The 27,302-nt window shown below is 33.1% G+C and overlaps 1 protein-coding gene across 2 annotated transcripts in view; it reads right to left on the bottom strand.

Annotated features, from left to right (window-relative positions):
* The window catches only part of LOC133192068 (protein-associating with the carboxyl-terminal domain of ezrin-like), a 474,471-nt gene that overhangs the window by 134,813 nt on the left and 312,356 nt on the right, over window positions 1–27,302 (bottom strand). The gene's annotated exons all lie outside the window — the stretch shown is intronic.

Genomic DNA, 27,302 nt, shown 5'->3' with positions numbered 1-27,302 from the left:
GCTTGATAGACGCTCCGCCTTCTCATTCAAATAATACAATGACGTACATAGTTGTAATGGCGAAACCAGGATTTTACAGTGAAGTAGTTGAAGTATACGATTTTATTTAATCGATATAATGTATATAATGAAAGTCTCCTTCCCAAAAAATCTTTTTTAAGTATCTATACAGACTATGCTTGAAGACTTAAGCTACAATATAACCATGTTCAGATTTGAAAAGGTAAAATTCTGCATTTAAAAAGGGGCGAGAAAGCAGTGTTATGAAGATTCATCCTTTGACAATAATTGGCCAAGGGGTTCTTGAGTTATGGCCCAGATTCTAAAAAGTTTACGCACACCGCACAAATGGCCATAACATTAGCTCTTTGAGCCTTTGGCTCAGAAGAGCTAAAAAAATCAAAGCTGACCCTAAGGTTCCTTGTGAACTGTACGTCAAAGTTAACTTCTTTTATTTGTCAAAACGTATAGACTGGATCTAAATCACATATCTTTGAGTCAGAGTCTGGCTCTAGGTGACATGCCTTCATCATTTCCATCAGCATTTTTTTTAGTTTACGATGACCTTGCAAATTGATCTTTGACTTTGGAACACAGACAAAGGTGTCAACTAACAAAGAATAAATAAAAATCAATCTTCCTAACTTACCAACAGGGAACTTGCAAAGCCATACAAAACAGCTGATGTAAATTCAAATAATAGTACTGATAAAATTTAATTTCATTTGTCTAATGGGGAATTCAGACAATGCTTTTCTTCCCAAACTTTGTGAAATATGAGATGAATTGCTTTGTCAAATGAGCTAAAAAATATTTCGATTATTCCCAGTAATTTTAACAATCACGAATTATGTCTCTGATGCCGTTTGTACCATATCAACACATAACTTTATGATTGGATGTTGTTCCGTTTTCATGGGCATTACTTGTGATATATACATATCCATCATCCCTCCAAGATATCAGAAAATGAAGATGGTCAACTCCTCTTATACACAATATATTTATAATAATATAGGTATATTTTTTCAACCCTTCATAAAAAGGTTGTAACATTTCACCCCTTGGCCATACGCACTGTCTGCGACCTTAAAGATGGCGATTTTTTTTTTTACAAAAAAAGTTATAACGTTGGGTTGCCTTAAGTTGGATGCAAAGTACAGTGATAAGGTTACCAGTGTCTCGAAATGTGGGGTACTTATGTAAGCATAAAGTTAAACAAATATGACTTTTAATAATGCATCAACCAGGGTCATGTTGAATTCATTCCTCTAGATCTCATGGTTTCAGCTTTGGAACCTGACTGTTGATCATTTGGGGACAAACAACAACAAGAAATTAAGATCTGAAAATAATTCTCCTGAGTCTTTATATTGTAACGCTAAATATTTTTTATATCCAATTAAAAGACAAGACTGTACGTGTACGAAATTTAGCGCAAGGACTTCCTATGGACTAGATGGCGTTACCATAAATTAACACTACAGATTATGGGGCCTTGCATTGTACATAGTTATGCTTTATTTACGGTATTCATAAATTAGCGCATTGCTGTCTGTGCCATAGCCGCTAAAATATGAAGCCCGCTGGTACGTACGTCAGGGTCAGGGTCGGGGGAATGTACCTTGAGATCCCTGGCCAAGTAGTTCAACTTCCCGATTTCCGAGATTTTAAGTATGATATATAAGCCTCAGGGTTCTCCACAAGGGGTTTTACCATGGCGGCCCGCCATGGTTAAACGAGCTGCGCCATGGTTAAAATGGGCGGCCGCCATGGTTAAATTTTTATTGCATTTTAGTATTTACACCTACTTTTTAATGACTTGAGTAGTTAATTGTGTTTATACTACAACTGCCATGCATCTGGCATGCCTCGAGGGAAAGCGGACTGTGCAAACAAACACGGTCGTTGATCGGCGACTATGCTGGGAAGCGTGACAATGGAGGGTCAATCAGCTGAAGATCAATATCTTGAGAATTAATTATCCTGTAGTATACAAACATGTAATTTCGGGAAATTCCAACGTGTTCACTATTTGATGAAAGATCATAACGAGCAGTAGGTATGCCCAGAAAAAAATGAGCCCTTTCAAAATTTCCTTTTCTTTGTATTTAATCAATTCCTCATGCTTTGTTTTCAAGTATTAACTTTATTATCTTTCTGATAAAATGTACGTAAGCATGGTAAGTGCCAATCGTCGTCTTAGTTTTAGAGTTACCTCCCGTGTTTATGAAACTTTGTGTGGCGCTATTTTTAGCACGGGCACGTGGAGGAATAAACAATGGAGGAAACTCAGCGAAAATGCAATATGTAGAAAAAATAACGTTTAGAGAAAGACAGAATAGAGAAAGCAAAATTACATTAATGCAAATTAATGCCCCCGGTTATACTAAGTTACTTTTACTATGTATGCCACCAGTAAGTTTTCATAGATCATGCAGTTAAAAAAAGCTTAGGCATTAGCAGGATGTCCTCTTTCGTTTGTTTGTGTGTCTGTTAACTTTTTTTAAAGTACATGTACTACCAATTCATCAGTTTTTGTCATATTTAAATAAAACTTTTTACATAACAGGCAACATCAATTCTGTATATCAGTTTTTGAAAACTGTTGCCATGATTACTCTATCAAAACATTATTTTGAAATTCCTTCAAAATGTTCCTACAGTTTTGGACCAATTTTGGTACATTTGTAGAGTATTTAAGATACATAATCCTTTTTATTTTTAATTTTTTAGCTTAAAAAATTATTGGTTATTTCAACTTTTTGTGCTGCAGTGGTTAAGTTTTGTGAATTAACCAATTGATTAATGAAGGTTAGGAAGTCTAACATGCATTGGTGTTTTTGGTCACATTGCGCCTTCGCGCAGCTTCCTCCATGGTTAAATTTTCAAATGTGGAGAACCCTGAAGCCTATAAATAGCCTAAGTGGGACACCCCCCCCCACCACCGCACACACATACACACATACATCTTATTATTATATCTCATTGTAATTATTCTACACAATGCGTTTTCTGATTGGTTCTAAATTGTCATATTTCCATGTCATCATCATGCTTTTCATCATATTTAACCTCCTAGGAACACCACGCCTTTTCTCACAATACTTATAAATCGTTCGTTGACGAAAACTCGAGAGAACAACAGACATCACGAAATTTAAAATAGTACTGTTGAATGCAATGACAAACAACAAGATTTTTATTATTAATATTATTTGATTTAGTAATAATCAATGAATTTGCAAATATTTTGGAGAGTTTTTCCTGTCACAAAAGGGAGGGTGTAATATAACTGAGTTAAAAAAATTATAAATATATAAAATAAATTTAAAGTCATATTTGGCGTATTTTTTGATAAGTTCAGGTAACCAAAATTAAAATGAAAATTCTTTCTAATTGTTTTATTACTTTATATAAAGATAGGAGTTTCCTGTAAATTATACAATTTAAATCAATCGCGTTTCAAAGATATTAAAAATTTAAAGCAATAACCGATTTATTTACCAACTCCACATTTAAATAACAGACAAATTTAAAGTCAATTTAACTATAGAAACGTGAGGTTATTAAAGTTCAAAATCGGTGAAAATTTTAATTCGAACGTAAATAACATTTATCATATATATATTTACACTCAGTCTTGTATTATTAATTTCAAGCTCAGATATGCCATAAATAGCTTTAAAAATATTTTCAATATCTTAGAATTTCATAAAATTATATGAAGCTGTCCCATTCAGAAGTTTTCATTATAATGAGTATCATTTTAGTCGAACATTATTTGATTTATTCTCATCTTAACTTTTCTAAGGAAAACTTAAATAGTTGTATGTAATTTCCCCGTTCTTTTTTCTCTTTCTTCAATTTACTGCATTATTTCACTGTTTTCAATCAGGGACATAAATAACATATACTTATGCCTCTACTGTTCTCAATTATCATTTCAATTATTTTTTTAGAAGACATAAAAACATTTTAAATGGCTGTTTTCTTTTCTTTCTTTTTCGTTTCTATGTGATGGTATATAAATTTAATTCATTGAAAGATTATCATACTGAAAATATACTAAGTATAAGTATGTACTAATTAAGCTTTTGGAGAAAGGGTGTAAGTGCTATAATATTAAAATAATTCATCTGTGCATTGAAACATGTAAACTTTCCAGCATTTTTATAGATATTGGAAAGTTGTTCATTTGAGATTTTTTATATCTAAAATGAATCATCTGACTACAGTTTTCTCTTATTGTGAGAAATTCTCAATTATTTTTAATCAAATGTTTGATAAAACAACATATTGTTTACAGTAAAATATCGAACGAAAGACTGAAAAATTGGAAAAACTTATGGCGCGTCACTGTACGTTGTCAATGTAAACAATGAGGACGTCTATATTTAGAGTTTGATGTATCTACAACCTTGAGACGTTAGGTTTTTGCCTTAAAATTATCATACTTTTTTATAAATTAAACAACCCAATAACATCTCATTATATCTTTTAACAACACACCGTCTGAAATTTAGACATTTCATGTGTACATTTGCCTGTGTTTTGGTTGCCTGGAATGAAAACGAAAGTAAAAAGGGTGGTCACGAATACAAATTTTTAACAACTGAGTTATTAAAATAATGCATTTTATCATTTTGAGTTCTATAAAATAAACATGTATTCGACTGTTATTTATTTTCTACGAATATAATCAAAATACCAAGCTAATATTCCATTCCCCTCAGGTCAAGATCCGAATAGCAGACGACCGATAATATCAGAATTTGTAAAAATTCAATGTGGCCACAGCCCACAGCCAGAACAAAACCTGTATAAATCAATCCCTTTTATGCTATACTATTTCTGGTTAAAATGGTTAGTGGCCGATGCTTGTGGCCACATCAAATTTTCTCAAAACCCGGTGAAAAGTGAAGAAAATTGCTTGTTTTCCGGATACGGCATAGGTTTGGATATTACATAGCAGCAGAAGAAGCTTGGATCTGCCAAAACGTTTACATATACAAGGACTAAGGATCATAAACTTTATAAATATACATGGTTAGTGAGGATACACAAACTTTATTTTTTAAGCATTTTGCAGGGCCTGTTGACATTAGCTAACGTACCTAGCTCTTTCCTTGAAATACCTTCAAAATGCTACTCCACCTACAGTTTTGGTCTGAATTTGGTATAACTTAGCTCACAAGTAAACTACACTAAGATACATAATTGATGTTATTGTTTTTTGATTTTGTTGAATGATGTTGCCATGGTTACTTAAATTGAAATTTCTGTAAAAATTGTTTTAAAAGGCTACTCCTCCTACAGTTTCAGTCTGATTGCAATAAATCTTGCCACTAAAAGAGACTTAACCAAGGATCATTATTCTATTTATTGCTGTTGCAAAGTTTCAAGTCCAAGTGCTACTTTTATCTTCCTTTATAAGTACAACCAGTAGAGCTACAGTCTCGTCAGAGACTTCTGAATTATAACTTTCTCATAGATATTGCTTATCGATAAAGTACTCTAAATGATTTTTTGTATGTTGTAAATATTGCAAATGTCTAGAGAAAAGTCAGAGATTTCTTTAATTTAAAATTCACTTCGGGTCGCGTGTTTACCTGTCCTCAAAATTAGAATTTGTTCTCACAATATTGCTCAGCAACAGGAAAAGACTGAAGTCTAAAACTTTCAGGACTGATAGTCAGTCATCAGTTTATTTGAATTGTGAAAATCTCGCATCGCCGTTACTTCCGGTCGTGACAGGAAGTGATGCAAAAGAGTTAATTGTTAATGGTTAGCACATTGGTTTTTCACGCTGATGACCAGGGTTAAATATCCAGAGTGTCTGAATTTCTTTTATCGCTTTTTCAGCAGGCGTTTTCTCGATAACTGTTCAGTGGTTTTCAGTGAAACTTTCAGGAAAAATGCGTTATTAAATGAACTTTGTTCTTCACAAGGAAAATTTGGTAAATTCTCTTTTGGTTCCAAGTTATGGACTATTTCCTGATTTTTAAATGGCCTTTTGTCGATGAACGTTCTAAAGAACGGCTAAAGATATGAACTGGAGACTTATTGGAGAAGATAGATCATGACCTTTAGATTTGCAGAATCATCTTTTTGTGCGTCGTCACCACTTCCTGTTGCTACCGGGAGCGAATTTAAAAAAGGGCATTTTTTTTAACTTTATTTGCTTTTCAATTTCCTTTCTATGATTTTAGCAAATTTAAGAAAGACTCTTTTGTAAATGCTTAATATGCAATTTGTTTTAAAATTGGTTAATCCAAACTCTAGATATTCGCATTTTAAAATTTGAAGCGGGTCCAAAATGGCGGCTGTCTCCGACGAGCAGGTCGGCACTCGGAGCTCCTCGAGTGGCTCGTTTCTCGCACACTAACCTTAGCGTCAAAAGTGTTCTACCATGTTGCTGATACAGTCATGTGATCTTATTTGAAATTCCTCCAAATGTTATACATTTGAACTCTGAGTTACTTTGAAGCACGCCCAACACTATGATTTGCTTTCAAAGACTACTTACATGATGCTGTGATCAAAACCAATATACAAGTAAGAATTAGACAACAGAAAAAAATGTTTGAAGAACTTTATGCTGAGTAAAATATGAAATGAGTTACAAGGCAGTTCCGGAGAAATGTAATTGATTTGATGCATATTTCTCCACCAAACACTTACGAGGTTTGTATGGAGCAGTGTTAAATCCAGACCCTAAAAAGGGCATGGTAATCCAATGATCAAAAGGGCACTTTATGCCGCGACAAGTTTTCATGAGGGCACTTTTTAACGTCTTTGAAATTACAAATATTTTCTTTATCATGTTTATGTACTTAAATTATTATTTAATACTGAAATCTTTAGTAATACAAGTATCTATAAGAAAAATGTATAAATCTGTCAGCTTAATTAAATACACACTGAGAGGGCAATTATTGCCAAAATTTAAATTCAAATTTTTTAATCAAGAAATTAGTATGGTTATCAAGGTTATGCTTAAAAAGTAATAGGTGTGAATCTTTTTGTCACTTGCTCAAGAATTATTTTAGTTTGGAGTATGAATTTTTTTCCCTTGCTTTAATATTGTTATTTGTGTATGAGGTAAATAACAGAACAAAATTGCAAGGGGGGGGGGGCTACTTGAATAATAAATGTAGAGGGCATTCTCTTTATTTTGAAAATAATCTACCAACAAAATCAAGTGAACACTGATCATACCAAAAAATTAAACTTGAAATAATATATAAATTGGTTAAAACTTTTTTCTGGCTTAGAAACATTAAGCCTCTGGGTGTCAATTCAAAATGTTAGAACACAGAATCATTGAACATGAAAGAAACTAACTTCATACTTTGTTGTTTCCTAGCCCATTTCACACATAATATTCAGTTTTTTTTTGTTTTTGTTTTGTTTTTTGTTTTTTTTTTGGTACTGTACATTGTAAGTTGACTTAAGGTAGTATGGGATACCTCCACGTTATGACGTATTTCCGTTTGAAGTATTGTTTTGATTTGCATGAGTGCTTATTATCGGGTCAAAATTTGTAGATACACCGTTGAAAAGAACACTCTGAAGCCTATTTCAATGCAAGTTCTCACAAGTCGGCATTTTAAGTAAAAACAGACAAAAAAATCGCAAGTTTATAAATTTACTTATAATTGTACAACGGACATTTAAAAAAGCAAACCCCTGTAAAAGGTAGTTTCAACATTGCTGCTTTTGAACACTTTTAAGCAAAAGCTGTATTTCAATTGTTTGAGTAACTGTACAGCACCTTGTGTGCAGTGAGGCATGGATAAGTGCAATTACTTCACATTGTGCTGAATTATCACCAATCAATTATCACGTTAACCAGGGCTGGACTTCTTTGTTATTTAATTCAAGAAGTAACTGTTTGGTCACAAATCAGCTAGCTGTTGTATATAGTCCCAAAATGTTCAGATGAATGCAATTGCTCTGAACAAGACAGGTCCTGGAAAGCGATTGTCCATGCATTGTTTTCAAAACCGCTCAAAGTTGAAAACTACAAAGTGCGATTTTTTTATGGTTGGGAAAAAATGCTCATCATTTCTAAAATAGCACCCAGGTTTTTTCAACCCTTGGAAAATAAAGAAGGATAACTCTTCCGCTCGGATCTTTTAATTCAAAAAATTTTAAATGCATTTTATATTTTCCATTTATATATATATTTTCAACTTGTTTATTTCACTTTGCTAACATATTAAGATACATTCTAATTGTAGACTTTCATGAAATGTTATCCGTCTGTTTTCAAGAAATAAAGTTTTCCCAGTTTTTTACGCTTATTTTTTGTTGAAAATTAAAAAAATACTAAGACATATTTCTTGTCATTTTTGTTTTTATAAACACTTTATATTAGCAAACGCCTGTCTATAATATTAAGCTTATGAAAAAAGAATTATGCAAGAAAAAAATCGTTTTTGTATTTCTCATTAAAATAATAAAAAAATTATTAAAATTACACTTTAATATACTGAAAGGTGGGGGTATTTCAAATCCCTCTAATTTGGGTACATAAATATGTAGGAGAAGTTTCGTTTGGTATCCCATACCACCTTAATTCATCAGCAGTTTTATTTTTCACATTTCTTCATCTACTCTGTTTTTTCTACTTTCAAGTTAAAAAAAAAATGATCCTGATTTAAAATGTGTAACATTTTAATTTACAAATTAATCTTTCTTTGACATTGGGCTAATTCTTGCATAATCAATGCAATCAAATGATATTTTCTCGTGTTATCTCTTATACCCTGACAGCCTGAGGCATGTTACCTGGCCAGGTGGCTGTGTGCGTTCAAGCGAGAAGTGATTTCCTGTCCTGAATTCACACTTTGCGTGCATTAAATAAACAAAGGGGCTAATCAGCATGCACTGAATAAACAAAGCCGCTAGTCCATCTTGCCTCTGCTGGGCATATTTATTTATTTTTGCAAGGAAAAAAGGGCATGGCGCTGGAAAAAAGGGCATGGCGCCGAGAGAAAAGGGCATGGCGCCGCGCCATGCTAGTTTGCTTTAGATTTAACACTAATGGAGCGTAGCTGAGTCAGTCGAAGATTGCCGATTGGCAGGTCGGAGTTTACGGAGAAAGCCGAGTGTCTTGTTGATCGAAACTACCACAAGGATCAATGAAATATGAAGGAATTGTTGTTGGATCTGGCAGATTATGAAATGAATAATCTGTTTTTTAAAAACATATATACTCTGACCTCCAAATGCAATAAAATGAGTAAGTACGGTACATACAATAATATATATGAGAATAGAGACCATTCAATAGAAAATACATTTCAAAGAAAAGGTGCAAAGATTTACTCATCACGATTGGCGCAAAATAATGTATCGTGACTCTTCTTTCATAGTAGAAAAATGGTCTGATGCAAAATTGCAGAAAAAGATTACACAGACACATTTGTATGAAATACAGGTATATGGAATTACATTGAATAAAAATGTGAATACAAAAAGAATAAAAGAAGTAAACAGTATCATCAGTTCATCAGTAATAGATTTTTTTGTTATTGTTTAAACTCAAGTAACGAATTTCGATGTGAATCTGCTTGCACAAAATTTGTCTAGCTAGCTTTCATTCTTTAATTCCGCACTATATAAAAGAACTTTTCACCTCACTGACGCTCGTTACTTCAGGCAATGATACAAAGTAAACATCGATGATGGCTGGTAAAATTGCACTAGTGTAGTGGATTCCATATCAAATTTTCACGAAGGTGATCTGGGTTTGGAAAGGCATTGTTACATTTGAAAGAATTCGTCAATAGTTCTGGTCGCTGCCGGAAGTGAATTAAAAAAGTCTTATTTTTCAACTTTTTCTCTCAATATTTTTTAATGATTTTACTAGAGATAATAGAGACTCCATAAGAAATGGTCCTGCTAGTGTAATGGTTAGCATGTTCAAATTTCAAGAGAGCGCCCTGGACTCAATCCCAGAATGTCTGGATTTTTTTGTACTTTTTTCAGCTGAAATATAAGACTGTATCTTTGAAATGATATCTGGTATTATTTTCTGTTTGAATTACGCGATATTTTGTACAATTTATGTGTTATAGTATTTTATGTATGAAGAAAATGAAAGGGATGCTCAACGTCATACAGATAGTGTTATGAGTGAGGAATCAACTTTTCTGATGATAGAGAATTTTGTGCACAAGATATCTCAAGAACTATTCAATAGTTTTCTGTCAAACTTTCAAGGATATTGCCCTATTAAATGCCATTGCTACATTTGGAAGATTTTTTGAACATTAAGCTTCCAGTTCCAAGTTATGAACAATTTTCTGATTTTAAAATGAAATTTTGTCGCTATTTTTTTCAAAAATGGTAAAGGATATAAACTGGAGACTTAGAGATGATAGATGATGGCTTTTAGATGTGCGGAATCACTTTTTCGTGCGTCGTAATTACTTCCGATTGCTACCGGAAGAGAATATAAAAAGTCGAATTTTTCAACTTTTTTGTTTTTCAATATTTTTTGATAATATTAGGATGGTTATTCGGACGGAAGACCTCTCGTTGCTCAAAACGAGTTTCTAGTTATTATTAGGTCTTCCGTTTTCAACGGAAGACCTATAGTGATTCTACTGTTTCTTATTATTAAGGTCTTCCGTTTTCACGGAAGACCTTATAGTGATTCTACTGTTTCTTACTATTAAGGTCTTCCGTTTTCACGGAAGACCTTATAGTGATTCTACTGTTTCTTCTTCTTCTTCTTCTTCTTCTTCTTTTGACCAAATTTTGTGCAGGCGTTTTCTCGAAAACTATTGAGTGGTTTTGCGTGAAACTTTCAGGAAAAATTAGTCATTGTATGAAGTTTGTTCATCACAAGGAAAATTTGGAAAATTCCATTCTGGTTCCAAGTTACGGGCAATTTCCTGATTTTTAAATGGAATGTTGTCCGCGAATGATCTCAAGAATGGTTAAAGATATGAACTGGAGACTTATTTGAGAGCAAACAACGTGACTTTTAAATTTGTGGAATCGCCTTTTCGTTCGTCGTCGGCACTTCTGGTCGTGTACGGAAGTGATCGAAAAAATTGTAAAATTTCAACTTTCCTTTTTTCAATTAATTCCTATATCACATTATTGTATCTTTTGTGTAGTTCCGAAATACGTTGGTCCCACCGGAAACAAAAACGTCAACTTCCGGTTATAAGAGAAAAACTACATAATTTGAGTATTTTTCTTTCCCATTAATATCTTTTGTAGATAAAGTATTTGAAATGAATTTTAAATATGTTATTCAGACTGCAAATGTCTAGAGTAACGTCAAATATTTTTGTAAAATTTACTTCCGGTTGCGTGTTTTTTTTTGTCCTCAAAATGAGAAGTTGTCGGAGCAAGATCTCGGAAACGGTAAGGGATTAAGACACCAAACTTATATGAGCAACAAACCTTAAGATGTAGGCAAAACCATTTGGGTTAAGAGCGTCAGCCGTCACTTCCGGTCATCACAGGAAGTGATCAAAGAAATCAAAAATTTCAACTTTTCTTTTTTAAAATTAAATATTGCAACACTTTATTGCATCATTTTCGCAGATTCCAAAGATGTTGGTCCCACCAGAAATAAAAACGACAACTTCCGGTTATAAGCGAAAACCTGCATAATTTGAGTATTTTACTTTCCCAGCAATATTTTTTATCTAGATAAAGTATTTAAAATGAATTTTAAATATGTTATTCAGACTGCGAATGTCTAGAGTAATCTTAAATATCTTTCAAAAATTCACTTCTGATCATGTTTTCTTGTCCTCAAAATGTGAAGTCTGAGCGAGATCTCGAAACCAGGTAAGATTAAAACACCAAACTTTTATGAGTAATAGACCTTGAGGTGTAAGCAAAACCATTTGGGTTAAAAGCGTCAGTAGTCACTTCTGCTTTTCAAAGTAAGTGATCAAAGAAATCTAAAAAAATTAACTTTTCTTTTTTAACTTAAAGCTAGCATCACTTTATTGCATCTCTTTCGCTGTTTTGAAATATGTTAGATTCCACCGGAAACAAAAACGTCAACTTCCGGTTTTAGGAGATAAACTACTTTATTTTGATATTTAACTTTCTCATAAATATTGATCATCGATAAAGTACTTGAAATGACTTTATGTATGTTGTATATACTAAAAATGTCTAGAGAAAAGTTGGAGATTTTTATAAAATGCACTTCCTGTCTCGTGTTTACCTGTCCTCAAAATTAGAATTTGATCTCACAGTCATCGGTTAATTGAAACGTGAGAAAATCTTGTATAGCCGTTACTTCCGGTACTTCCGGTCGTGACCAGAAGTGGTGTAAAAAAGTGAATGGTTAATGATTAGCACGTTTGATTTTAACGCTGACGACCAGAGTTAAATCTCCAGAGTGTCTGAATTTCTTTTATCTCTTTTTTTCAGCTTGAATTTTCGTTTTTATTTTCAGAATCGGATGGAAGACCTCTCATTGCTTGCAATGAGTTTCTAGTTAAGGTCTTCCGTCTTCACGGAAGACTTTATAGTGATTCTACTGTTTCTTCTTCTTCTTCTTCTTCTTATTTTTTCCCCCAAAATTTTGTGCAGGCGATTTCTCAAAAACTATTCAGTGGTTTTAAATGAAACTTTCAGGAGTTATGCGTCGTCAAATGGACTTTGTTCATCAGAAGGAAAATTTGGAAAACTCGCTTCCGGTGCCAAGTTATTGACACCTTTCTGATTTGAAAATGAGATTTTGTCCCCCTTTTTTTCAAAAATGGTTTAAGATATGAACTGGAGACTTGTTAGAGATGATAGGTTATGTCTTCTAGATGAGGGGAATCACCTTTTTGTGCGTCGTCAGTACTTCCGGTCGTTACCAGATGCGAATTTAAAAAAGTCGAATTTTTAAACTTTTTTGTTTTTCTATATTTTTCTTTTGTTTTAATAAGACTAATAGAGGCTCTTCTGAAAATGCTTAATATATAATTTATTTTAGAATTGATCAATCCAAACTCTAGATATTCGCATTTCTAAATTTGAAGTGGGTCCAAAATGGCGGCTGTCTCCGTAAACTCCGATAAGTAGGTCAGAATTTATGGAGTCAGCCAAGCGTTTGTTTGAATGAAAGTACCATAAGGATCAAAGAAATCTGAAGGAATTGTTGGATTGCATCACAATTACGTTACAATTCTGTTTCTAACTAGAGTTTTAATCCGGGGTTTCCTCAAACGTCTACTATAATTGTTCTTGTCTGTATCTCAAAGTAGAAAAACGACATGACTACAAGTGGAAATACGATAACTACAACCTTTTGTTTTACACCACGGAAAACTGATCCTAAACCATGGTTATAAGTAATAGCTTTTCAAGAAACTTGCCTGACTAAAGCAATCAATATATAGTAATTATTACGTGGCAATTGTTTTTCCCCATGCAGGCTTGTGTCATATTAAATGAACAGAAAAGACAAAAATAAGAAAACCATTTTTTTTTAAAGATTGTTTAATGAAGTTGATATAAATATTTTTTTTTTCTAAAAGATGTTGTTATTGAACATAAATGGTATCAGATTCCTTGACCGTCACAGGACGAGACATTTTTGGGCGAAACATTCCAGTCTTTTCATGAATGTGAAACTAATCGGGATAGTCCACTTAGGGGGTGAACAGGAAAATAAAACTTGTAGAAAATCTTACCTAAATCACTGCTTTAGTGTTACTTATCCATACGATATATAATAAGTACAATACGATAAATATACTTTCTCAAGCTCGATATTCAGGTTATAAGAACATTTTGAAATTTCATTGAAGCTATCACCATTCAATAGAAAATACATTCCAAAGGAAATGCGCGAATATTTCCCCGTGACGTTTGGCGCGAAATAATGTATCGTGACCAACCTTTCGTAGTAGACAAATGGTCTGATGCAGAAGTATATAGAAGTGCAGAAAAAGATTACATGGACATGCAATTACATGAAATAAAAAGTTGAATACATAAAGAATAAAAGAAGTACATGTAAACAGTATCATCAGAGAATGGCTAAAGATATGAATATGAAACTTGCTGAGGTGATAGAGCATCAAATGTAGATGTGGTGATCGACCATTATTTTTCGTCGTTCATACTTCCGGTCACAAACGGAAGTGAATTCAAAATGTTAAATTTGCAACGTTTTTGTTTTTCAATATTTTTCTCTGGGATTTACAGGGTTAATAGAGAGTCTTCTAAGAGTTCTATGTATGTTTTCATCTTTTTGATTGAAAAAGTTTGCAGAGATCTTTATAAAATTCACTTCCGATCGAGTGTTTACCTGTCCTCAAAATTAGAATTTGTTCTCACAATATTACTCGGCAACAGTAAATGACTGAAGTCTAAAACTTTCAGGTCTGATAGTCAGTCATCAGTTTATTTGAATTGTGAGAAAATTTTGTATCGCCGTTACTTCCGGTCGTGACAGGAGGTGATACAAAAAAGTGAATGCTTAAAAGTTAGCACGTTGGATTTTCACGCTGAATTTCTTTTATCACTTTTTCAGCGTGAATTTTTGTTTTTATTTTCAGAATCGGACGGAAGACCTCTCATTGCTCACAATGAGTTTCTAGTTATTATTAGGGTCTTCCGTCTTCTGCGGAAGACCCTTCTATTATTCTATTGTTGATTTTTCACTTTTCTTTTTAGGGTCTTCCGTCTTCAGCGGAAGACCCTTCTATTATTCTTCGGTTTCTTTTTTACCTTTATTATTATTATTAGGGTCTTCCGTCTTCTGCGGAAGACCCTTCTATTATTCTATTGTTGATTTTTCACTTTTCTTTTTAGGGTCTTCCGTCTTCAGCGGAAGACCCTTCTATTATTCTTAGGTTTCTTTTTTACCTTTATTATTATTATTATTATTATTATTATTCTTTTTTCTCCTTACAAAATTTGTGCAGAGGATTTCTCGGAGATGGCTCGTTCGATTTCATTCAAATTTTCAAGGTAGATGCATTGACATCTGAAGTTAATTCCAGCAAGTTTGTTAAGGGATATTTACTTCCGGTCGAGAGTTATCGCCCTTTTATTAAAATTCAGAGGACCTCCTTGTCTGCGATGGAACTCAAAAACGGCTTAAACTAGAGCGCTGAAATTTTCAGTGATGATAGAAGACATATTGCCATTTTGCACCTGGGTTTTGATATTTTCCGGAAGTGCCTAGTATGGAAGCTCGGTAGGGGTCAAAATTTAGGACACGAATCATGAGTGAATTTTTGAGACATTTTGTATCATATCTTTTAAAGTATAATTATTTTGTTAAGACATATAGAACAATATTTGTGCAGAATGAAAAGATCTGTAACATGATATCAAGAAAAAAGTGCTGACTGATCACATTAGGGGCTGATAGGGGCCAAAAGTCTTTAATCGATAACTCTTAAACACGCAATATTTTTGTATACACTACTGAAGCAAAATTATTTATCTTAACAACCTACAACTATATATTATAATTTTTACGTCATATGTCACATAAATAGGGGCCACAAGGGGCCAGAATGCTTGATCTTTGAAGCTTTATATCTCGAAAAGGGGAAACATTTTGAAAAGTAATATTGAACAAAAGTTGCTTAGAATGATGATCTGAACAATGTGCATCCTTTGAATTTTTCCTAAACAGCCCCTATAAGGACTTTAAGGGACGGCCCCTAAATACTTCAAGTCTACATATCTCGAAAACGAAACGAAACTTCTGAATAGTTGTTGAACAAAAAGTCTTCAGAATTACAAGACCTTTCAAGTGATATCAAGAAAAAGGGGCTAACCCCTCAAATTAGGGGCTCAGAGGGGCCAAAAGTCTTTCATCTATAACTCCTTAACGTTAAATATTTTGATATTAATTATTGAAGCAAAAATGTTCATCTTCACAATCTGCAACTTTATATCATAAAATTTTCTTCAAATATTACGTAATTAGGGGCCATAAGGGGCCAGAATGCTTAATCTTTGAAGCTTTATATCTCTCAAAAAGGAAACATTTTGAAAAGCAATATTGAACAAAAGTTGTTTAGAATGATGATCTCAACAATGTGCATCCTTTGAATTTTTCCTAAACAGCCCCTATAAGGACTTAAAGGGACGGCCCCTAAATATTTCAAGTCTACATATCTCAAAAACCAAACGAAACTTCTGACTAGTTGTTGAACAAAAAGTCTTCAGAATTACAAGACCTTTCAAGTGATATCAAGAAAAAGGGGCTAACCCCTCAAATTAGGGGCTCAGAGGGGCCAAAAGTCTTTCATCTATAACTCCTTAACGTTAAATATTTTGATATTAATTATTGAAGCAAAAATGTTCATCTTCACAATCTGCAACTTTATATTATAAAATTTTCTTCAAATATTACGTAATTAGGGCCATAAGGGGCCAGAATGCTTAATCTTTGAAGATTTATATCTCGAAAAGGGGAAACATTTTGAAAAGCAATATTGAACAAAAGTTGTTTAGAATGATGATCTGAACAATGTGCATCCTTTGAATTTTTCCTAATCAGCCCCTATAAGGACTTCAAGGGACGGCCCCTAAATATTTCAAGTCTACATATCTCGAAAAGGAAACGAAACTTCTGAATAGTTGTTGAACAAAAAGTCTTCAGAATTACAAGACCTTTCAAGTGATATCAAGAAAAAGGGGCTGACCCCTCAAATTAGGGGCTTAGAGGGGCCAAAAGTCTTTCATCTATAACTCCTTAACGTTAAATATTTTGATATTAAATATTGAAGCAAAAATGTTCATCTTCACAATCTGCAACTATATATCTTAAAATTTTCTTCAAATATTACGTAATTAGGGGCCATAAGGGGCCAGAATCCTTAATCTTTGAAGCTTTATATCTCGAAAAGGGGAAACATTTTGAAAAGCAATATTGAACAAAAGTTGTTTAGAATGATGATCTCAACAATGTGCATCCTTTGTATTTTCCCTAAACAGCCCCTATAAGGACTTAAAGAGATGGCCCTAAATATTTCAAGTCTGCATATCTCGAAAACTGAATAGTTGTTGAACGAAAATTCTTCAGAATTACAAGACCTTTCATGTGATATCAAGACCCCTCAAATCAGGGGCTCAGAGGGGCTAAAAGTCTTTCATCTATAACCCTTTTACAGTAATGTTCATCTTCACGATCTGCTACTATAAATATTTTAAAATCTTCATCAAATATTGCGTTTTCTGGTGCAATAATGATCAAAATTTTGTTAAACATAACTGAAGCAAATTGTACGTTTTCACTATTCATATATTTATGAACGAAAATCTCAGTCAAATTCGTATCTCATCTTATCAAAAATCGGACGGAAGACCCACTCGTTGCTCGCAACGAGATCGCATCTAGTTATTATTATTATTCTTTTTTTTTTCCTTACCGATTTTGTGCAGAAGATTTCTCGGAGATCGCCCGATCGATTTGCTTCAAATTTTCAGGGTTAATGCGTTGCTATCTGAAGTTTATAACGGCATTTCAGTTTTTGAAAAATCACTTCTGGTCAGAAGTTATCGCCCTTTGATCGATTTTTAGATAGACCTTGTGTCTGCACAAAAACTCAAGAACGACAAATGCTAGAGTGTTCAAAGTTTCAGTGGTGATAGAGGACATGTTCTAGATGTGCACCTTGGTTTTCAAATTTTCCGGAAGTGCGAAGTATGGAGGCTCGGTAGGGGTCGAAATTTAGGACGAAATTTTTGAGTGAATTTTAAAGACATTTCTTATAATAACATTTTAAATAAAAGTATTTTGTTAAAATATATTGAACAAAAAGTCTTCAAAATCAAAAGACCTTTCATTTGATATCAAGAAAAAGGGGCTGACCCCTCAAATTAGGGGCTCAGAAGGGCCAAAAGTCTTTTATCTATAACTCTTTAATGATCAATATTTTGTTATAAATTACTGAAGCAAAAATGTTCATCTTAACATTCTGCAACTATATATTATAAAATTTTGATCATATGTTACGTAACAAGGGGCCATAAGGGGCCAGAATGCTAAATCTTTGACACTTTGTATCTCGAAAAGGAGAAATATTTTGATAAGCAATATTGAACAAAAGATGTTCAGAATAATGTTCTAAACAATATACACCCTTTTAATTTTTGCAAGACATCCCCATTAAGGACTTGGAGGGCTGGCCCCTAAATATTGTTATTCTATATATCTCTTAAACGAAAGGAAATTTCTGAATAGTTGTTGAACAAAAAGTCTTCAAAATCACAAGACCTTTCATTTGGTATCAAGAAAAAGGGGCTGACCCCTCAAATAAGGGGCTCAGAAGGGCCAAAAGTCTTTTATCTATAACTCATTAATGTTCAATATTTTGTTATAAATTACTGAAGCAAAAATGTTCATCTTAACATTCTGCAACTATATATTATAAAATTTTGATCATATGTTACGTAACAAGGTGCCATAAGGGGCCAAAATGCTAAATCTTTGACACTTTATATCTCGAAAAGGAGAAATATTTTGATAAGCAATATTGAACAAAAGATGTTCAGAATAATGTTCTAAACAATATACACCCTTTTAATTTTTGCAAGACATCCCCATTAAGGATTTGGAGGGCTGGCCCCTAAATATTGTTATTCTATATATCTCTTAAACGAAAGGAAATTTCTGAATAGTTGTTGAACAAAAAGTCTTCGAAATCACAAGTCCTTTCATTTGATATCAAGAAAAAGGGGCTGACCCCTCAAATTAGGGGCTCAGAAGGGCCAAAAATCTTTTATCTATAACTCTTTAATGATCAATATTTTGTTATAAATTACTGAAGCAAAAATGTTCATCTTAACATTCTGCAACTATATATTGTAAAGTTTTGATCATATGTTGCGTAATAAGGGACCGTAATTGGCCAGAATGCTAAATCTTTGACACTTTATATCTCGAAAAGGGGAAATATTTTGATAAGCAATATTGAACAAAAGATGATCAGAATAATGTTTAAAACAATATGCATCCTTTCACTTTTATAGACAAATATCTCAGTCAAGATCTTGATTAATCTCATCCAAAATCAGACGGAAGACCCACTCGTTGCTCGCAACGAGAACCATCTAGTTATTTTTATTCTTTTTTCTTCTTACAAAATTTGTGCAGACGATTTCTCGGAGATGGCTCGTTCGATTTTATTCAAATTTTCGTGATAGATGCGTTGATATCTGAAGTTAGTTCCGGCAATTCCGTTTAGGGATATTTACTTCCGGTTGGAAGTTATCGCCCTTTTATCAAAATTTAGAGGACCTCCTTGTCTGTGATGGAACTCAAAAACGGCTTAAGCTAGACCGATGAAATTTTCAGTGATGATAGAGGACATGTTGCCTTTATGCACCTGGGTTTCGATATTTTCCGGAAGTGCCTAGTATGGAAGCTCAGTAGGGGTCGAAATTTAGGACACGAATCATGAGTGAATTTTAGAGACATTTCTTACGATAACTTTTTAACTATGAGTATTTTGTTAAAACATATTGAACAGAAATTGTGTAGAATTACAAGAACTTTCATATGATATCAAAGAAAAAGGGCTGACTCATCACTTTAGGGGCTGAGAAGGGCCGAAAATCTTTAATCAATAACTCTTTAACGATCAATATTTTGTAATGAATTACTGAAGCAAAAATGTTTATCTCAACAATTTACAACTATACATTATGTTATTCACATCATATGTTACATAATTAAGGTCCATAAGGGGCCAGAATGCTAAATCTTTGACGCTTTATATCTCAAAAGTGGGAAATATTTTGATAAGCAATGTTGAACAAAAGATGTCCAAAATAATGTTCTAAACAAGATGCAACCTTTCATTTTTTGCTAAACGTCCCCATTAAGGAGTTGAAGGGCCGGCCCCTAAATACTTCTTTTGTAAATATCTCAGAAACGAAAAAGAATTTCTGACTATTTGTTGAACAAAAAGTGTTCAAAATCATGAGAGCTTTAAAGTGATATGAAGAAAAAGAGGCTGGCCCCTCATAATAGGGGCTGAGAGGGGCCGAAAGTTTTTAATCAATAACTCTTTAACGATCAATATTTTGTAATGAATTACTGAAGCAAAAATATTTATCTCAACAATTTACGACTATATATTATGATATTTACATCATATGTTACATATCTAGGGGCCATAAGGGGCCAGAATGCTAAATCTTTGACACCTTCTGTCTCAAAAGTGGGAAATATTTTGATAAGCAATATTGAACAAAAGATGTCCAAAATAATGTTCTAAACAAGATGCAATCTTTCATTTTTTGCTAAACATCCCCATTAAGGAGTTGAAGGGCCGGCCCCTAAATACTTCTTTTGCAAATATCTCAGAAACGAAACAGAACTTCTGACTAGTTGTTGAACAAAATGTGTTCAAAATCATAAGAGCTTTAAAGTGATATGAAGAAAAAGGGGCTGGCCCCTCACAATAGGGGCTGAGAGGGGCCGAAAGTCTTTAATCAATAACTCTTTAACGATCAATATTTTGTAATGAATTACTGAAGCAAAAATATTTATCTCAACAATTTACGACTATATATTATGATATTCACATCATATGTTACATAATTAGGGGCCATAAGGGGCCAGAATGCTAAATCTTTAACGCTTTATATCTCAAAAGTGGGAAATATTTTGATAAGCAATATTGAACAAAAGATGTCCAAAATAATGTTCTTAACAAGATGCAACCTTTCATTTTTTGCTAAACATCCCCATTAAGGAGTTAAAGGGCCGGCCCCTAAATACTTCTTTTGCAAATATCTCAGAAACGAAAAAGAATTTCTGAATAGTTGTTGAACAAAAAGTGTTCAAAATCATAAGAGCTTTAAAGTGATATGAAGAAAAAGGGGCTGGCCCCTCACAATAGGGGCTGAGAGGGGCCGAAAGTCTTTAATCAATAACTCTTTAACGATCAATATTTTGTAATGCATTACTGAAGCAAAAATATTTATCTCAACAATTTACAACTATATATTATGATATTCACATCATATGTTACATAATTAGGGGCCGTAAGGGGCCAGAATGCTAAATCTTTAACGCTCTATATCTCAAAAGTGGGAAATATTTTGATAAGCAATATTGAACAAAAGATGTCCAAAATAATGTTCTTAACAAGATGCAACCTTTCATTTTTTGCTAAACATCCCCATTAAGGAGTTGAAGGGCCGGCCCCTAAATACTTCTCTTGCAAATATCTCAGAAACGAAACAGAACTTCTGACTAGTTGTTGAACAAAAAGTGTTTAAAATCATGAGAGCTTTAAGGTGATATCAAGGAAAAGGGTCTGACCCCTTAAATAAGGGGCCGAGAGGGGCCGAAAGTGTGCAATCAATAACTCTTTAATGATCAATATTTTGTAATATATTACTGAAGCGAAATAGTTCATCTTCACACACTTTATCTAAATAACATGATGTTGATATCATATATTACGCAATAAGGGGTCTTTAGGGGGCCAGATTGCATAATCTTTGGCGCAATATATCTGGAAAAGGACGAATATTTTGATAAACAGTATTGCAAGAAAGACGTACAAAATAATATTCTGAACAATATGCACTCTTTCAATTTTTGGTAGACATCTCCATTTAGGACTTGAAGGGCCGACCCTTAATATTTCTTTTGCATATATCCCGACAACAAAGAAAGAATTTCTGAATAGTTGTTGAACAAAAAGTGTTCAAAATCATGAGAGCTTTAAGATGATATCAAGAAAAAGGGGCTGACCTCTCACATTAGGGGCCAAGAAGGGCCGAAAGTCTTTAATCTATAACCCTTTAATGATCAGTATTTTGTTAAACATTATTAAAGCAAAATTGTTCGTCTTAACAATTTATTTATATCATTATATTTAAACGAAAATCTCAGTCAAATTCTTATCACATCTTATCAAAAATTGAACGGAAGACCCACTCGTTGCTCGCAACGAGATCTCATCTAGTTATCATTATTATTCTTTTTTTTTTCCTTACCGATTTTGTGCAGAAGATTTCTCGGAGATCGCTCGATCGATTTGCTTCAAATTTTCAGGTTTAATGCGTTGCTATCTGAAGTTTATAACGCCATGTCAGTTTTTGAAAAATCACTTCCGGTCAGAAGTTATCGCCCTTTGATCGATTTTTAGATAGACCTTGTGTCTGCACAAAAACTCAAGAACGACAAATGCTAGAGTGTTGAAACTTTCAGTGGTGATAGAGGACATGTTCTAGATGTGCACCTTGGTTTTCAAATTTTCCGGAAGTGCGAAGTATGGGGGCTCGGTAGGGGTCGAAATTTAGGACGAAATTTTTGAGTGAATTTTAGAGACATTTCTTATAATAACATTTTAAATAAAACTATTTTGTTAAAATATTTTGAACAAAAAGTCTTCAAAATCACAAGACCTTTTATTTGATATCAAGAAAAAGGGGCTGACCCCTCAAATTAGGGGCTCAGAAGGGCCAAAACTCTTTAATGATCAATATTTTGTTATAAATTACTGAAGCAAAAGTGTTCATCTTAACATTCTGCAAGTATATATTATAAAATTTTGATCATATGTTACGTAATAAGGGGCCATAAGGGGCCGGAATGCTAAATCTTTGACACTTTGTATCTCGAAAAGGAGAAATATTTTGATAAGCAATATTGAACAAAAGATGTTCAGAATAATGTTCTTGACAATATACACCCTTTTAATTTTTGCAAGACATCCCCATTAAGGACTTGGAGGGCTGGACCCTAAATATTGTTATTCTATATATCTCTTAAACGAAAGGAAATTTCTGAATAGTTGTTGAACAAAAAGTCTTCAAAATCACAAGACCTTTTATTTGATATCAAGAAAAAGGGGCTGACCCCTCAAATTAGGGGCTCAGAAGGGCCAAAAGTCTTTTATCTATAACTCTTTAATGATCAATATTTTGTTATAAATTACTGAAGCAAAAATGTTCATCTTAACATTCTGCAACTATATATTATAAAATTTTGATCATATGTTACGTAACAAGGGGCCATAAGGGGCCAGAATGCTAAATCTTTGACACTTTGTATCTCGAAAAGGAGAAATATTTTGATAAGCAATATTGAACAAAAGATGTTCAGAATAATGTTCTTAACAATATACATCCTTTTAATTTTTGCAAGACATCCCCATTAAGGACTTGGAAGGCTGGCCCCTAAATATTGTTATTCTATATATCTCTTAAACGAAAGGAAATTTCTGAATAGTTGTTGAACAAAAAGTCTTCAAAATCACAAGACCTTTTATTTGATATCAAGAAAAAGGGGCTGACCCCTCAAATTAGGGGCTCAGAAGGGCCAAAAGTCTTTTATCTATAACTCTTTAATGATCAATATTTTGTTATAAATTACTGAAGCAAAAATGTTCATCTTAACATTCTGCAAGTATATAAATATTATAAAATTTTGATCATATGTTATGTAATAAGGGGCCATAAGGGGCCAGAATGCTTAATCTTTGACACTTTGTATCTCGAAAAGGAGAAATATTTTGATAAGCAATATTAAACAAAAGATGTTCAGAATAATGTTCTTAACAATATACATCCTTTTAATTTTTGTAAGACATCCCCATTAAGGATTTGGAGGGCTGGCCCCTAAATATTGTTATTCTATATATCTTTTAAACGAAAGGAAATTTCTGAATAGTTGTTGAACAAAAAGTCTTCAAAATCACAAGACCTTTTATTTGATATCAAGAAAAAGGGGCTGACCCCTCAAATTAGGGGCTCAGAAGGGCCAAAAGTCTTTTATCTATAACTCTTTAATGATCAATATTTTGTTATAAATTACTGAAGCAAAAATGTTCATCTTAACATTTTGCAACTATATATTATAAAATTTTGATCATATTGTACGTAATAAGGGGGCATAAGGGGCCAGAATGCTAAATTTTTGACACTTTGTATCTCGAAAAGGGGAAATATTTTGATAAGCAATATTGAACAAAAGATGATCAGAACAATGTTTTAAACAATCATCCTTTCACTTTTATAGACAAATATCTCAGTCAAGATCTTGATTAATCTCATTCAAAATCGGATGGAAGACCCACTCGTTGCTCGCAACGAGAACCATCTAGTTATTATTCTTATTTTTTAGACAAATTTTGTGCACGCAATATCTCGAGAACTATTTAGTGGTTTTTCATCAAACTTTCAGGGATAATACACTATAAAATGCCATTGTTACATTTGAAAGTATTTTGGAGAAATTCACTTCCGGTTCCAAGTTATGTACATTTTTCTGATTTTGAAATGAAGTTTTATCCGCACGAGATCTAAAGAACAGCTAAAGATATGAACTGGAGACTTGTTGGAGAGCATAGAACATGACATTTAGATGTGCGGGTTTGCCTTTTCGTGCGTCGGGAGTACTTCCGGTCGCTACCGGAAGCGAATTTAAAAAGTCAATTTTTTCAACTTTTTAGTTTTTCAATATTTTTCTTTGATTTTAATATGGGTAATAGAGACTCTTATTGTAATGCTTAATATATAAATTGTTTTTAAAATTATCTATCAGAATACATTTTAAAAATAGATCTTTTAGACAAATCTTGTGCACGCAATATCTCGAGAATTTTTCAGTGGTTTTCCATCAAACTTTCAGGGATAATGCACTATAAAATACCATTGTAACATTTGAAAGAATTTTGGAAAAATTCGTTTCCGGTTCCAAGTTATGGACATTTTCTGATTTTGAAGTGAAATTTTATCTGCACGAGATCTAAAGATAGGCTAAAGATATGAACTGGAGACTTGTTGGAGACCATAGAACATGACTTCTAGATGTGCGGGTTTTCCTTTTCATGCGTCGGGAGTACTTTCGGTCGCTACCGGAAGCGAATTAAAAAAGTCAATTTTTTCAACTTCTACGTTTTTCAATATTTTTCTTTGATTTTAGTAGGCGTAATAGCGACTCTTATTATAATGCTTAATATATAATTTGTTTTTAAAATTTTCCACTAGAAGACATTTTAAAAATAGATTTTTTAGACAAATCTTGTGCACACAATATCTCGAGAACTATTCAATGGTTTTTCATCAAACTTTCTGGAATAATGTGCTATAAAATGCCATTGTTGCATTTGAAAGAATTTTGGAAAAATTTGTTTCCGGTTCCAAGTTATGGACATTTTTCTGATTTTGAAAGGAAATTTTATCCACGCGAGACCTTATAGTGATTCTACTGTTTCTTCTTATTAAGGTCTTCAGTCTCAACGGAAGACCTTCTTATTATTCTGTTGTTTCTTTTCAACTTTTTTATTATTATTATTCTTACCGATTTTGTGCACGCGATTTCTAGTAAATGCATTGATGGATTTTCATGAAACTTTCAGCAATGATGGCAAATTACATGAACTTAAGGCATTTTTCTTTATTTTGATGATGTCACTTCTGGTCGCGAGTTATACTTGATTTTCTCTTTTTAAATTGAAATTTTGTCTGTGCCTCTTCTCAAAAACGGTTTAAGATGGAGTCATGAAACTTTCTGGGATAATAGATCATGATCTGAACATTTGTCTCCAGTGTTTCGTTTTTTCCGGCGTCACTTCCGTTGTCCACTGGAAGTAGCTTAAAAAATATGCAATTTTTTATTTTTTTTTTTATTTTTAAATGTTTATAACATTGACATATATAGTGTTTCAAGTCATTTCATTTCCACCAAAAGTTGTACTTTTAAACCGGAAGTTGTCCAAAAAATGAATATTTTTCATCCAAACTCTCAGGAAGGATTTGTACACACTCACTGTGGAGTTTTAAGTCGTTTTGAGCACTTCTTGTCACACCGGAAGTGAATTTAAAAGAACGGGAAATGGATTAAAATTAAAAGATATCACTCTTTCATATTTTTCTAAACATATTTTGAATAAGTCAACTGCCTATTTTATTCAATTATACTTGTTCTTCCTTCTTTTCTTTCTTTCTTTTTTTTTTTTTTGAGTAAATCTATCACAGTCAACATCGTTAATCGGACAGAAGACCTGCTCGTTGCTTTGCAACGAGCTTTGCTCTAGTTATTATTAAATTATTCTTATTTTTTAGACAAATTTTGTGCACGCAATATCTCGAGAACTATTCAATGGTTTTTCATCAAACTTTCAGGGATAATGCTCTTTAAAATGCCATTGTTACATTTGAAAGAATTTTGGAGAAATTCGCTTCCTGTTCAAAGTTATGGACATTTTTCTGATTTTGAAATGAAATTTTATCTGCGCGAGATCTAAAGAACGGCTAAAGATATGAACTGGAGAATTGTTGGAGAGCATAGAACATGACTTCTAGATGCGCGGGTTTGCCTTTTCGTGCGTTGTGAGTACTTCCGGTCGCCACTGGAAGGGAATTAAAAAAGTCAATTTTTTCAACTTTTACGTTTTTCAATATTTTTCTTTGATTTTAGTAGGGTTATAATCCTTTATAAATGCAAGTTACCGAACATAATAGGCATCAGATTCCTTGAGCATCATATGGCAAGACGTGTTTTGTTGCAAAACATTCAAGTCTTTTCATTAATGTGTTATTTATTGGAATAATCCACTTTGGGGGTAAAGAGGAATATAAAATGTGTAAGGAAACTTAGCGCTGCCTTTATGTTACTTGCCCGTATATGTTATGTTATATGCACAGTGTGATAAATAAACATTCTTAGGCTCGAAAATCAGGCTATAGCAACATATTTTTCTTTAAAATTTCATTGAAGCTATCACGTACACTTTTTCAATTGAAGACGCATTTCAAAGAAAAGGTGCGAAGATTTACTAGTGACGTTTGGCGCGAAATAATGTATCGTGACCCGCCTTTCACAAACGTCAAGAAGTACAGAAAAAGATTACATGGACATGTCTGTATTTGGAATTGCATAGAATAGAAAGTTGAATGCATAAAGAATAAAGAAAGTAAACACAATAATTAGGTCTTTCCACTTTCTGTGGAAAGACCTATTGATTTTCTTCTGTTTATTATTATTCTTATTATTATTTTTTTTCTTCCGCTGATTTTTTGTTTCGACATTTGGAACTGCTTGGAATAAAAATTTAAATAGAGAAGGAATAAAGGAAGTAAACAGTATCATCAGGTCATCAGTAATGCATTATTTCTTTTGCTAACAGTTATTGTTTAAACTCAGCAATGAATTCCGATGTGAATCTGCTTGCACAAAATTTGGCTAGCTAGCACTCATTCTATAATTCCGCAGTATATATACATGTATATATATATATAAAACTTTAAACCTCCCTGTCGCTTGTTACTTCATGCAACAATACAAAGTAAACATCGATGATGGCTGGTAAAATTAATCTGGTGTA

This window comes from Saccostrea echinata, unplaced genomic scaffold (genome assembly GCF_033153115.1).
Source record: "Saccostrea echinata isolate AGI-Se365-2 ecotype Australia unplaced genomic scaffold, CSIRO_AGI_Sech_v1 ptg000025l, whole genome shotgun sequence".
Taxonomy (NCBI): domain Eukaryota; kingdom Metazoa; phylum Mollusca; class Bivalvia; order Ostreida; family Ostreidae; genus Saccostrea; species Saccostrea echinata.
This window is presented reverse-complemented; position numbering and strand designations above follow the sequence as displayed.